We start from the raw sequence: 14,412 nt of genomic DNA on the forward strand, positions 1-14,412 counted from the left end.
TTGGCGGTGTTATAACCGTTAGGAGGATGTGAGCATCTGAAGTCTTATGAAGAAGTAATCCAGTGGCTTAGAAATAATGTAGTAATATGAATAATAATAATAATACCTCTGATGCACGGGGACGCCGGTTTGGGGACGGAAACGCGACTGAAACGCGCCGGAAACGTTTCCCAAACGAATCCGAAAACTGGGGACAGGTCAACAACGTCTCCGGGCCTTTGGGTACGGATTCATCGCAGTTTCGGGGACGTTTCTTAATATCGTCTGTGGAATAAACATGACCACTGAAGTAAAGAGAGATCAAACATCATAACCAGAATTATTACCGGGCAGAAATGGCGGTGGCAAGAAACTGAAACAGCAGCGACAAGAATAAGAGATGAAGATGAAAGAAGAGAAGAGTAAAAGTTTGTTTTCTAATTTCTAGGTTAGTGTGCAGCAGAAAATAAAAAAACGAGCAATAGTAGTTTCCCAACTCTCAAGGATAATGAACTATTTTGAAGTAATTTTAAGTTTTCATTGTTTGAATTTTTTTATTTTGTTTGTCGAAGTTCCACATTTTATATATATTTTTATTTAATATTGTAAACTTTACATCAACGTACGAATATATTTTGGGTTTTGTGGTACATTATCTATTTATATTTATTTTTATATGTATTTATTGCCGTACTCGTTTCTTGATTTTTTGAGTTTTACCGTTTCTCATTCCCGTACCCGTGCCCGTTTCCCATCCCGTACCAGTTCTCGTGCAACATAAAATAATACTGATCTGATGAAACTGCCTAAAATGGAAAAGAAGTCGATATTACATTATTGCATAGATGATGAATGATTGATTAATAAAGAGCGGCCTTTTTTTTGACTGTTCGATATACATTCTTGGAACATAAAGAATATGTACATATATCTGAGTGGGAAGGAAACATGACTAATGATGTTAGTATCAGTAGTAGAGGTGACAAATGGGTTGGTTGGGTCGAACGAGTCATGAGTTGAAATGAGTCATGTGTCAAAATGGGTTTGGGTCAGAATGAGTTTGGGTCAAAACGGGTCAATTAAAAAAGGGTTGTTTTAGTTTGGTTCGGAATAGGTTAGGGTAGAACCGGGTTTTTTTTATGAACAAGAATAATGGCGGAAACATTTTAGTTTTTTTAAATTTTTTGTTTTTTATTTATATTAACTTATGATTTTTCTATTATTTTTTTGCATTTTTTTTGAGGGATTTTCTATTAAGATTAAAAACCATCAAAAAAATATTCAAAAATAATAATAAAAAAATTATAACTCAAAATATAAATCATAAACAAAAAAAAGTAAAAACACTAAAATGTTTCCTACGTTGTCCTCGTTCCATAAAAAAAAAATCATCGAGAATCGAACCGAAACCGAAAAATCGACGAAAATGCAACAAAAAGCCAAAACCATACCACATAAATCGAAATCAAAAAACACCAAAACGGAACTGAAAGAGTTCAAACCGAACAAAAACGAAACTGAAAAAACAGACAAAAACGAGTCCGGAATCGACCAAAAATAAACCAAAACCGAACCCGTCACGGGTGAAAACTCATGTTGGCTTGAAATCTGAACCGAACCCGTTCCAATCTGGAACTCGTTTCTTGTCGAAACCTGTCATGTACGAAACCCGTTCCGATCCGAAACCTTTCACATTTCCTTAGGATACTAACCCATATCGACCCAATTCTTTGAACTTGTCGACCAATTTTAACCCAAAAATAAAAGGATAAAATTTCAAATGACTCATATTGACCCATTTAATTAAAACTTTTTACCCAAATCAACTCGTTTAATTTTTAAAACAACTTAAATTGACTTATTTGAAAGGGTTTGAGTCAAGATTGCCACCCATTATCAGTAGTTTCCAATTGAAATATAAAAATGGACGATAGTATCATCTCACCACCTATCTTTAAACAAAAAATTACACTAAACTCACTATATCTTCTCTTTTCATTTCAATTAAATAATAATTTTATATATCTTTATCATTATTTTTTCTCTCTTCCTCACTCACAACTACTTTTAAAAAGTATTACAAAAATTATAGAGGTCAATAGTAGCTTTTCAAATTGACAGATAAATCATAAAAAATCTTCACTCACAACATCCTAAACACACCCTAAACACTCTGTAAATTATAAAAACATTCACTACATAAATAGGGGGTGGATGATAATGATGATGACATAACGTGGTTAGTTAAGTTGGTATATAAACACCATCATACAAATAATGGAGTCATCGTTATGGACTTTTACATGCACGAGCTAACAGATGTCGGGGTTCATGGCTATAAAAATAATACTGGAAGGGTTTATGTGGGATGTGGCGGGTTCCACCTTCCAACATGGCATCGAACACATAGGTTTGCGTGTAACCCGGCGATGGTATGCGTGTAGCGCGGCATTTGACGCTTGACAGATGCCCGTACGTGTGCAACCCGACAACGAACACATAATCAGTTTCGGTACGCGCGTAACCCGATGACGGTACGTACGTAACTTGAAATTGGATGTGTAACTCATGCAGAGCGCCTCGTACATGTGTAGCCGAATGTTGAACCTATGCAAGCGGCACCAGAATGCAAGTTATCGACATTACACACGCCTGACTGACATCACACGCTAAACTCACTCTCATTGGTCATTTGGGACGTTGGGCTAAACGCTTACCAAGGTTGGCGTGGCGCTTACCTGTAAATAATGCCATCCGCATAACAGACGCCTTAACCCGCGTAACCGTTGCCTAAACTTAATAAGCAAAGATGAAATGTATAGTAATTTGATAAAAAAAGAAATTTAACCAACCCGTTTGGACCCGAAACATATTCCAATTCTACACCGTTCTAAATTAAAACCCATTATAACCTAACCTTTTTCTACCCAAACCTGTCTTATCCAACGAGAACCAAATTAACACTTTTATGTATAACCCTAACCCATTATGACCTATCAACCGAACTCGCCCGACCTAACACGTTTGCCAATCTTAACTGGTAATCTTGTAATTTTTTAAAATTAAAAAAATAAGGCAATATCATATTCAAGTTAAATAGAATGATATGTTTGTTTTTATGGTGTAATTAACGTGTAAAAAAGTCATATCAACCTAAATATATCGGTGATAATTAGTTTAAAAATAAGAGGTAAATGTGTAACTTTCAATAAATTAACAAAAATCTAGCGAAGATGACAGACTGATCTTATAATTATTTTGAAGAATTAAAATTAACCGTACAATAGTGCGCTAAAGACAAAATTGCTCCATTTTATAACTTCCTATGGTTTGTTGTACCTTTTGTATGACATATTACAATATATAAATTTTAATAGGTCTCCCACTCCTCCATTATAAATAACTAGTATGATACTTGTTTATGTGTTAACCTGATACCGACTGAATTTATGTATATTCGTCACCGCGACACAAGATTTATTCTTTTATTTTTTAACTTGTATTATTTGAGTGTTGGTGACTTTTTTTTACTAACTATACAATCAGCCCGGCATAGCGCACTCAGTGTGTTACCTATCTCATTTTAAACAGTGACTCATACATTTAATGATTGATTCTTTACTTTTATATATAATTTTTTTAATAGTTTGCCATCATTAAATTTATATATTATATGAATTTAATGCATAGCGTTTTCATAAAACTAAGTTGAAAAGTGTTGACATTACTAACTTTTTTATTTGTTTGTTTTGAGGTACATTTTAGTAAATATAAATAAACATGCATGCACAAGTGAAAGAAAGAAAAAAGAAAACCTTTAAAAAGTTAAAAATAAAAGGTTACGACTTATACACTTTAATGGCTTGTATATTGATGCAACAATGACTTTTACATTATAATCCACACCTTAATATAAACTTATTTCGAAACGTCAAAAAAAATAAGCATGCCGCAATGGTATGTTCGGTTTTTTAATACATAATGTATTAAAATATATATAAGAAAACAAAAAAAATAATTAAATTTGTCAAAAACAAGGGTAAACTTAAGGGGGTTGTAAATATTAATTAAATTTATATAAAAATTAGGGAGTGTTTGGATGAGCTTTTCAAATTTGCTTATTTGTTTATTTGATTTTTGAAAGATAAAAACACTTTTGAAAGCTCCATTTTTAAGCTTTTTAAGGGGCTTTGTCCAACATAGTGTTTTTCAAAAATCAAATAAGCAAATATGCAAAATTTTAAAGCTCACACAAACACCCCCTTAGTATAGTTGAGGGGTAAAATATATAATTATAATTAATTAATCAAATGTGTCGGGGTGGGGGGGTATTGACTCAAAGACCATAATACCCCGTTAACTACATTAAGACATCCAACAAGGATGATAAAATGAGCAACCATTCTTGTATCTCTTAAATTTTAAAAGGTCTTTTTTATTTTCTTTATGTATGACATAGATAGTAAGTATTAAGTGTGTGTGTGTGTGTGTGTATATATATATATGGATATTATAATATACGTGGTACGTTTAAAAGGGAACCATAAAAAGTGAAGAACTAGAAACCATGTCTTTTACGTGTAAAAAAAGATTAATAAAAATTCATTTTTTCATGTAAAAGCACATTTTTATATAATCCTTTTAGGGTTTTTTTTACATATAAACACATGTAGAAGCCGATTTTATAAAAAAAAATAAAAAATTAGCTAAAAAGAGGTAAAAAAAAATATATTTTTTTTCAGAATTAAAATTTTTTGTTGGAATAACTTTTAAATTATTTATAAGCAAAAACTCCAAAAACAATAATACTAAACAAATATTTTACATGTGAAATCGAGCTGTATATTATTTTTTTATTTGTAAAAAAGCACGGTCCCCTAGTTGCTCAGGTTACCTATTGAACCTTCTATATATATATATATAGGATTAGGATCATGAGAGAACTTTTTTGAAATTGAGAACCATGAGAACCATTTTGGACCACAAAAAACTCAAAAATAAAAAAAATCATAAAATAAAAAAAACACAAAAATGAAAAAAGTAAAAAAAACCAAAATTCTTATTTTAACATCCCGGTTTCATATAAAAAAAACTCGGTTTAGCCAAATTATATACACATATGTATAATATATACATATATGTACATTTACATGATTTTTTATACACATGTGTATAATTTAAGATAGATGACACTGTACATATGTGTATATTACGTAACTAAAGATTAAATAAAATTATACATATGTGTATAATACGACGTTTTTTTTTGTTTTTTTATTTTTTTAATGAAACCGGAATAAAATATAAGAATTTTGGTTTTTTTACTTTTTTAAAATTTTTGTTATTTTTTGTTTTATGATTTTTTAAATATTTTTTTCAAATGTGTTTTTAGTGGTCCAAAATGGTCTCAATGTTCTCAATTTGCAAAGGGTTCTCTTAGGATCCTTACCCTATATATATATATATATATATATATATATATATATATATATATATATATATATATGATTAGGTTCATTTTAGAAGTTTTTTTATTGCGTGAAGTGTGAGAACTAAATCCAACCAATCACATTTTTTCTTTTATTTTATCATTTATTTAACGATAAGGGTTTTATAGTAAAATATGCATTTTTTCATATTTGGTAGGTCATAATGTATGGAGAAGTTACAAATAATTTGTCTTTATATTTTTTAAAATATATTCAAATCAACCTAAATTGAATTTAGTTTTTGTTATCAAATACAATTTTATTGATTTATCAATATTATTTTTCTGTTCTCGTAATTTGAATTTTATACATGTATCCAGATAATAGTTCTTGATTTCAATTGTATCGATAAACTTACACAGTACATAATGAACATACACACGAATAAAATTATACATACACAATTTGAAATACCACCTACATAGTACATATACGAACTTACACAGTACATAAATGAACCTACACACGATAAGAATTACACCATTTTAAGAATTATGATTGAATAGATTATTGTATTTGATTAAAATTACATTAGTTTAATTAATAACATGAATTAAACAATAACAATTATTGGTAACTTTCAATTAGTTAGTAATAATAACAAATAAATGTTATTAATTACTTAAGTTTCTTTTTGAAAAGTTTACAAAACAAATACCAAACTACCATTCTTTATTAATATATTGGTAGATTAATATCTTCATAATTACAAGTTTGCCATAACTTTTTTAATCCATTGATTACACATAATCAATGGTCCAGATTGATTTCCTGCACTTCTCGCTGTAACTTAACTTCTCGCATGATCCATCCCATATATATATATATATAGATAATAATATAGTAAGTATAGATACCAAGAAGACGATCGGCTTGATAGAATGTTAAATCAGCAATCAATATCGTAACTAGTGACCCTTGAATGCTCCGGCATTAAACATTTGATTGATTGCATCACAAACCTATTTTATCCGCAAAGGGTTGCAGAGTAAGGTCAGAAAGGGTGAAGCTTCATTAAGCTACACCAAACGCTTTAAAAACGAATCAAGGTATTGGAAAACCGATAATCGAATATGAACAAAGGAGAGAGGCTCTCGGAGATTGACGCACCACTGAGGAATTTGTTATTCTACTAATTGATTATGTGTTCCATTCACTTAATAATGTTGTTAGGGAATAGGTCTCTTGGGTGTTTAGTTTCTTAGCAAATAAAGGAATTCATTTGTAGATTCAAATCAATGGAAGTTACAAAAAATAGGTTCATTGAAAACAACTTACAACTTATAATTATAATAATTACATAAACACCACTAATAAGTTGTTAAACCTTTTACTAAATAATAAACTTTGGGCTTTCTTCAAGTTTAATCATTGAAAACAATTTACAACTTATAACTATCACAACTATTTAAACCCCACTAATAAGTAGTTAAACCTTTCATAAATGATAAATCTATAGGCTTCCTCTAACTTCAATAGCCAAAGGACGGAAGAGTAATTTCATAAACGGATGAGTTTCATCAAGATGCACGAAACGATTTAAGACCGGATCCAAGGTGTTGGTAAATTAGTTTTCCTACCCAATTATGAAACATGTTTTTTGTCCTTATCATGTTGATGACCGTCGATCAAGTCATGCAAAAACCTAAATAACCTAAGTAGATAGGGTAAATAAGGTATCATATCCATCAGGAGTATGTGGTCTATGTAATTGTGTAAACAGTTTCAAAACAGATTTAGTGCTGATCACACAAGCAATTAAGTTGAATTTAGAGAATTAAGTAAACAAACAAGTAAACGAGTTTAACTCAATTAACAAAAGAAAATCACACCCGGGAATTCAAGTAAGCAACCTATAGTAATCTCATACAACCTAACAAATTAATTATTAATGGTTAACTACAAAATGATTAATCAGACAAAACCTTAGACATCAACAATCGCTTTACACACGGCACTGGTTATTAAACAGTCCATGCCAGTGTGACTCAGTTAAGGGAAATTATATGTTTTATCGTATTCAATCTAATCAAACAGTCATATGATCAATTATTATAGTAACTGGTAACAAATCGTTCAGACCAATGTAAACCTAAACCGATTGAACACACAGAAATACCAAACATCAATAATCATATATCAACCATAAACAATTATACATAGAGTTCTTAGTTACATGAGAAGACTGAAAAGATTACAACCTATACATTCCTGGGTGAGATTCTATGAGATTAGCGAAGCCTTGACATCGTCAGATCTTCGATATATATGATATGGAACATGTATGTGGCCTTGGTACGATCTGAGATGATGGAATCACTGCCTTCAAGCTTTGGAAATCGCCTCTTCTCGTAAAAATAAAGTTAGGGTTTATGATGAAAAATTGATTAAAAACCCTAACAGCCCCGCGATGGGGTCTTCACTGGTCCATCGCGTATCACGATGGACCAGAAGTCAATCTTCATTAAACATCCCATCGCGATACGCGATGGGTCCTCATGCAAGTCCATCGCGTATCGCGATGGGTCTTGTCACCAGCAAACTTTATCTATCTATCTCGTTTCACCTGCTGGACGTCCCGGGTCTTCATTCCGTGTCATAACAGGTCCAAATTGAATACTTTACCGCCTGTGACCAATAATACAATAATACACGTATGAAGTATCGAAGTTCCTAAAATAAACGATTAAAACTAAGAAATAAACTAACTAAAACATATACAAATTAACCGACCATCACATGTAATTGTGAAATTACCTCAATTGCCCATCACTTCTCCTTTATAAATAATATAGATATAGATATATGATCGATATCGAAAGGTCAATCAAAAACTTTATAAAATGTCTTTACTAACAAGGGCAATTAAAGTATAGAATCCATAGAGAATCAGTGAAAAGTGTTAATCAAGTTCAATAAGCTCACACGCGATGTTATGAGGTTTTAAAGCTTTGATTATGAAAACATAATTACTTTAGTTGTGAAATATGAGAAAAGTGTAACTACACTTCAGGTTCAGGTAATGAAATGAATTATATAATTGTAACTCCTATCTCATGGACAACCATATAGACATGGTTCGCTAGTTAATTATGATAAATAATTACTAGATACATTAGTTTGGTTATGATGACTCACAACATTTAGTCTGACGAATTGACACAACTGAACATGGTCTATCTAATTACCAGTTTATTAGTATAAGACTCCAAATAAATTAAAGGATATTGGTGTTTAATACTCTTAACTTTCACTCATTGGACGATAACACTCCCAACTAACGATTTGTATCACACCACTCCCAACTTGTAACTTGTTTTCTTATGTCACTCCCGAACTTAACGTACCATAACTCCATTAGTTTTTTTGCCGACGAGGAAAGTTTTTGCTTTTGTGGCATGCTATGTGGAAAACACCATATTAAAAATTAAGAAAAACCTAACAAACACCACCACCACCATCTACACAACCACCACTCCTGGCCTCTATCGCCACCACCGCCCGCCTCACTGCCTTCACTGCCACAAGCAGCCTCCACCGCATCTTTGACGTCACTTGAATCAATTTAATGGATCAGATATGACAGATGTTTTAGATGTAAGATGGTGTATTAGGGTAATAATTAAATTTTTTGTTATTATTGCAGATTGTGATGGATGGCTGAATAACGATGAATGAGTTAGTTGTTAGTCAAAATCCTAAACTCAAATGAGGTTGTCGCCACCACAACATTTTTCTGGCAAGTCCACCATTAACGATGGAGCAACGATGTGAGGTAATAAACATTGCATTCTACTAATTTCTTTATTTCGATCAAAAGCCTTGTGCAAATGTATTCAGCTTGTAAACAAGAAAACTGAATTTTAGCAAAGTAAATTGGGCTGGTCTAGGGTTTGACTGTTGACGTGGCTGCTTACGATAATGGTGGTGGTGATGAAGGCCGATGATGATGGTGAAGGTTGTGGAGGCTTGTGGTGGTGATGAAAACAGTGGCAGAAACCGGCGGCGGTGGAGAGCGATGTGGTGGTGTAGACGATGGTGATGGAATGCTTGTGGTTTTTGTAGTGGTGTGTATGTATTATTTGTTTTTTTTAGTTTTTTTAATAATGTATTTTCCACATAGCATGTCACATTAGCAAAAACTTGTCACGTCAGCAAAAAAACTAATGGAGGTAGGGTCCGTTAAGTTCGGGAGTGACAGAAGAAATAAATTACAAATTAGAATTGGTGGGAGACAAATCCTTAGTTGGAAGTGTTATCGTCCAACGAGTGAAAATTATGAGTATTAAAAATCAATAACCCATAAATTAATGATTAAAGGTTAACGGTTCAACGGTGATATGAACTTAATCCTAAATGTTGATAAACACAAACCAATTGATTGATAAGAAATGGGAATCCAGACAAACAACTGTTTAATCAGTTTAAATAAACCTAAAGCTAGATTAACCAAATTATTAAATCTAAACTCCATTCAATCATAGATAGAAATCACAAAAACAATTAGTTCATACAAACCATACACATGAAGCGGTCACAAGTGGTTTAGTCTTGCCTCTGCATCTTGATTCTCTTGATTCTTGGTTAGAAGGTTGGTTTGGTGATTGAGAGGTGTTAAGATGGTGAAGAATTGCCCTAAAATTGTCCTTGGCGGATAAGGTATGAAGGATATTCGACCTAGGGTTTAACCGGGCTTTATATGAAAAAAAACCCAAAAAACGGACTTGTGCGTCAGGCCCACCGTAAGCTACAACCAAGCCACCATAGCTTACGGTGGACCTTATCCTTACGAGGTTAGTTTTTGCCTTACGGTAAAGTTAAGGACATTTTTTCAAAACCTCCATCCACTACTAGAAAAAAGGCCTTCCTTGACACGCATTGCGTGTCATTAAAGGGTACTTATGATACGCAAATGCGCGTCAAGGAAGCCCCTGTCATAAATTGGGTATGACACGTTTCTCGCGTGTCGTATTTAATGACACACTTTAATGACACACATTTATGACACACGTTTTTGACATACATTTATGACACGCTTTTAATACTGGTGTTTATGACAGCAATTAATGACATTCATGTATGCATGTCATCTTATAACTTTTAATTTTTATTTTTTTTATTTTGCATAATTAATAAATTTAAATTAAAAATTTAAAATATAGCAGCAAAATGCATTCCATTTCCAAAATAAACATCCTAAATCAAAAGATTACATATAATTCCTAAGTTAACAAAAGTATCGGTTAATATTTAGTATAATACATATCACTAACGAAATATAAACTGGGTCGTATACGCCGACCATTCTTCTCGAACCGCATCAAAATCTGCCTCCGTGTATTCGTGTTTGCCTCCCCCGACCTAAGTTGAAAATTATACAAAAAATACGTTAAGTCCAAAAGTCATGATCGAACACCCCTTTGTAAAAAAAAACACTTTCGATGTATATATATTTTTATTTGCAGCTATACAAACATGGCTTTGTAGCCAAATCAATAAAAAACTTACCATCCCAAATAGCAGTAAGCAAGTTCCATATCAATTTGATCAAATTATAAAAGCTATATAACAAATAACTTGAAGCAACAATCGCATTAGCTAGAGCTATATGCAAGTTCTGTCTTCATAAGTCCATGGATATGAGAATAAAATGCTAAACCAACATCTACGTGTAACTTCTATGTCTACATAAGTCCATACATCCCTCAATAACTCAGAGAGACCAGCATATACGCATTAATAAACATAACATACCTGAACACGCTGATTATTTAGGCCAAACAAACTAAAATTTGTAACATCAATGTTTGATTTTTCAAGAAAATAAATCAAATATTAATAAGAAAACTTGTGTGAAAACTCAGTCTTTATATAAAATAATTATTTATATATATTTTATAATACATACAGATTTAAGTATTGTCACCAAATCAAATGGGTATAAGATATTGAATGCTAACGTTGAATTAGATTACCTGATATATCGCCGCTTAGTTAGATTAAATCGCTTGATGCATAGATGCCATGATGAAATCGCCATAGTGAAGATGAAATCAATCTGTTCACTCACTTCACTTTGATAATATAAAACCCTAAATCGAAACTTGATAAAAAATCATTATCGTGAGAATGAAGATTAGAAAAGAATAGGCAACAATGAATATCAAAACCCAGATTCAATCATTATAAGAAAGTACATGATATCATTAAATTAGATAAACCGAATCCTTACCTGGTGAATCGCCGTCTTGTTAGATGAAATCGCAAAAAAAAAAGAAGGCCATGATGAGATCTCATAGTGAGAAGAAGAGAATGCTGAGATACTAAAACCCTAACTGGAGGATTGTGTTGTAAATGTAAATTAAATGAAAGTCAAAAAGTCAATAATATTCAAAATCCATGGGTCATAAAAATTAAAGCCATAACCCATGGGTAACATGGATTAAGGAGATTGAATATTAGAAGGTAGGATTAATTTGGTTATGACACATCAGCATTTAGTATTTTTGTTTATTAGTATTGTTAGAAAAGATACCATCAAACAAACTAGGACCGGCCCGTTATAAACCCGACCCGAAACCGAGATACACATAAAAACCAAGACCGAGAACTGCACCAGCGACTGATTACAGGTATAATGTTTCTTTTTATGTTACAGAGTTCCACCCAAAGTTGATTGGACTAGCGGGTGATCCAGAGGAGATAGAAAAGGCTGCTCTTGTTTATGGATCTGAACATGGAGTTTGTAAAGTTTTTTTGGGAAGAATAATGATGTTGATGCTCTTACGGACAGAATTATTAATGAAATCAAGCAGTACAAGTAGGGTGCAAACAAGCCGAGCCGAGCCCGAGCTCGACTAGGCTCGAGCTCGGCTCGTTTAACTTACACCGAGCTTGAGCTTGAGCTCGGCTCGTGAATAGATTTTGAAGCTCGAGCTCGGCTCGGGCTCGGCTCGTTTACTAATTATCAATTATTTTTTTTATAATTATAATTATTTATATATTTTTTTCCTGTTATAATTTTATGTATAAATAACATATATTATTTAGTTATATTTATTTATTTTTTCATAACATTATATATATATATATATATTAATTAATAATTATTTAATATATATTTTAAATGAGCTTATTTTACTGTAGGTCTGCTACAACTTTACTTTTTTTTTACTTTTAACATGTATTGCAACAATTCATTTATAAATCACTTTTACTTTTAACATGTATTGCAACTATTCAATTATAAATCTCTAACTGCTAGTGTTCATGAGCATACAAAACTGCTATGTTACCGGTGTTTTTTGGCTGGTTCGGGCCACCTCGGATTTTTAGGGTTGGGTTTCGGTTTTTTTCGGTCCATATCGATATTTGTGCAGTTAAGTAGTTGTATTATTATTATTATTATTATTATTATTATTATTATTATGGTGTTGTTGTTGGTAAAAGAATTGTTAATAGAGCTCTAGCTCGACTAGGCTCGAGCTATTTTACTAAAGCTCGAGCTCGACTCATGGGTTATTTTTTCAAGATCGGGCTCGTGTCATTTATTACATAGTAATTAATTTATATACATGTTTTATTAATTTTAAAACACATTGCTCGTTGAGGCTCGGCGAGCTTCCCATTTAGCTTGGGCTCGATAAGTAAATAAGCTTTGTATCTCTAAGCTCTAACCTTATACTATATTTCTTCTGTACAATATAATATACGTTTCAAAATTCAACATTTGGAGTAACAGTTTATTATATAATGGTTCAATTATGTTTCATAATTAGGATATTTCACTGTTAATTGTAACCCTAAGACCAAAAATTCGTATGAACTATCAATTATGCTTTAGAATTCAACATTTATAAAACTAAAAAAATTATGTTTCAGAAATAACTTAACATTCTGTTATTAAACCCTAGCCAATTAATGGTAGAATAAGATAAAATTGAAGAAATCTACCTCAAAGAAGATGAAATCCTTCAATAATTCCTTCAATAAACTCAAAGTTTTGCTTCAATTCTTCAAAAAATCAGGCTGAAGGTCGTGGTGGTGGCCGGCGTTCGTGACTGGTGGTGTTTGGGGTGATAGCCGGCGTTCGGGGTGATGGCCGGCGTTCGTGGTGGTGGCTGGCGTTGGTTCGTGGTGGTGGCCGGAATTCGTTCGTGGTGGTGGTCGTCGTTTATGAGTCTGGTGCGTATGTGTGGTATGTGTATGTGTTAAGGTTTATGACTTTATGTATGTTAAGGTTTATTGGTCTGATGCAGTCATATTAATTTTATTATTATTATTTTATTGGTCAAACTTGGTCAAAGGTTTTTGTCACGCATATATTGGCGAGAGAATAAGCTTTTAATTTAGACGGAAAGATAATGACACGCACATCTTTTTTTGGCAAGTTATGACATTTTTTAACGACACACAAAAACGAGTGTCATAAATCTTTAATTTTACACAATATATGACATTTTTTTAATGACTCGCATAATTGCGCGTCATAAATCAACGCGTGTCATTGTGCGCGTGTCAAGGAAGGCCTTTTTTCTAGTAGTGATCATAAGATATGGTGGAGCCATCGTAGCTTACTGTAGCATCCCCAAAATTTTGGTCCAAATTTGACAACTTAGTAAAGTGGAATTATCAAAATTATTCTCTAAAATAAGTAATGAGAAAATTTAAATAACGAAAATAAAATCATTTTATAAGGAAATAAAAATATTCCATAAAGGAAGTCATCATATATAGAATAAGGAAGTTCCATCCCACATGGAAAGATAAAAGAAAGTGGAAGCATTCAATATGGGTATAAATAAGGAAGTTAAAACTCATCCCACATGGAAAGTGGTAAAGAAATGGAAGCTCTTTAAAAGGAAGAGATTTTCTATAGTAATATTCTTTTATGCCTAGCATGCACCTAGTGGTCCTAGTGGAGTGTGCGAAGCACCCGATGCGC

The sequence above is a fragment of the Bidens hawaiensis genome, unplaced genomic scaffold, assembly GCF_021521415.1.
Source record: "Bidens hawaiensis isolate Kalapana, Puna unplaced genomic scaffold, B.hawaiensis_p1.1 tig00014777_1, whole genome shotgun sequence".
NCBI classification, from domain to species: domain Eukaryota; kingdom Viridiplantae; phylum Streptophyta; class Magnoliopsida; order Asterales; family Asteraceae; genus Bidens; species Bidens hawaiensis.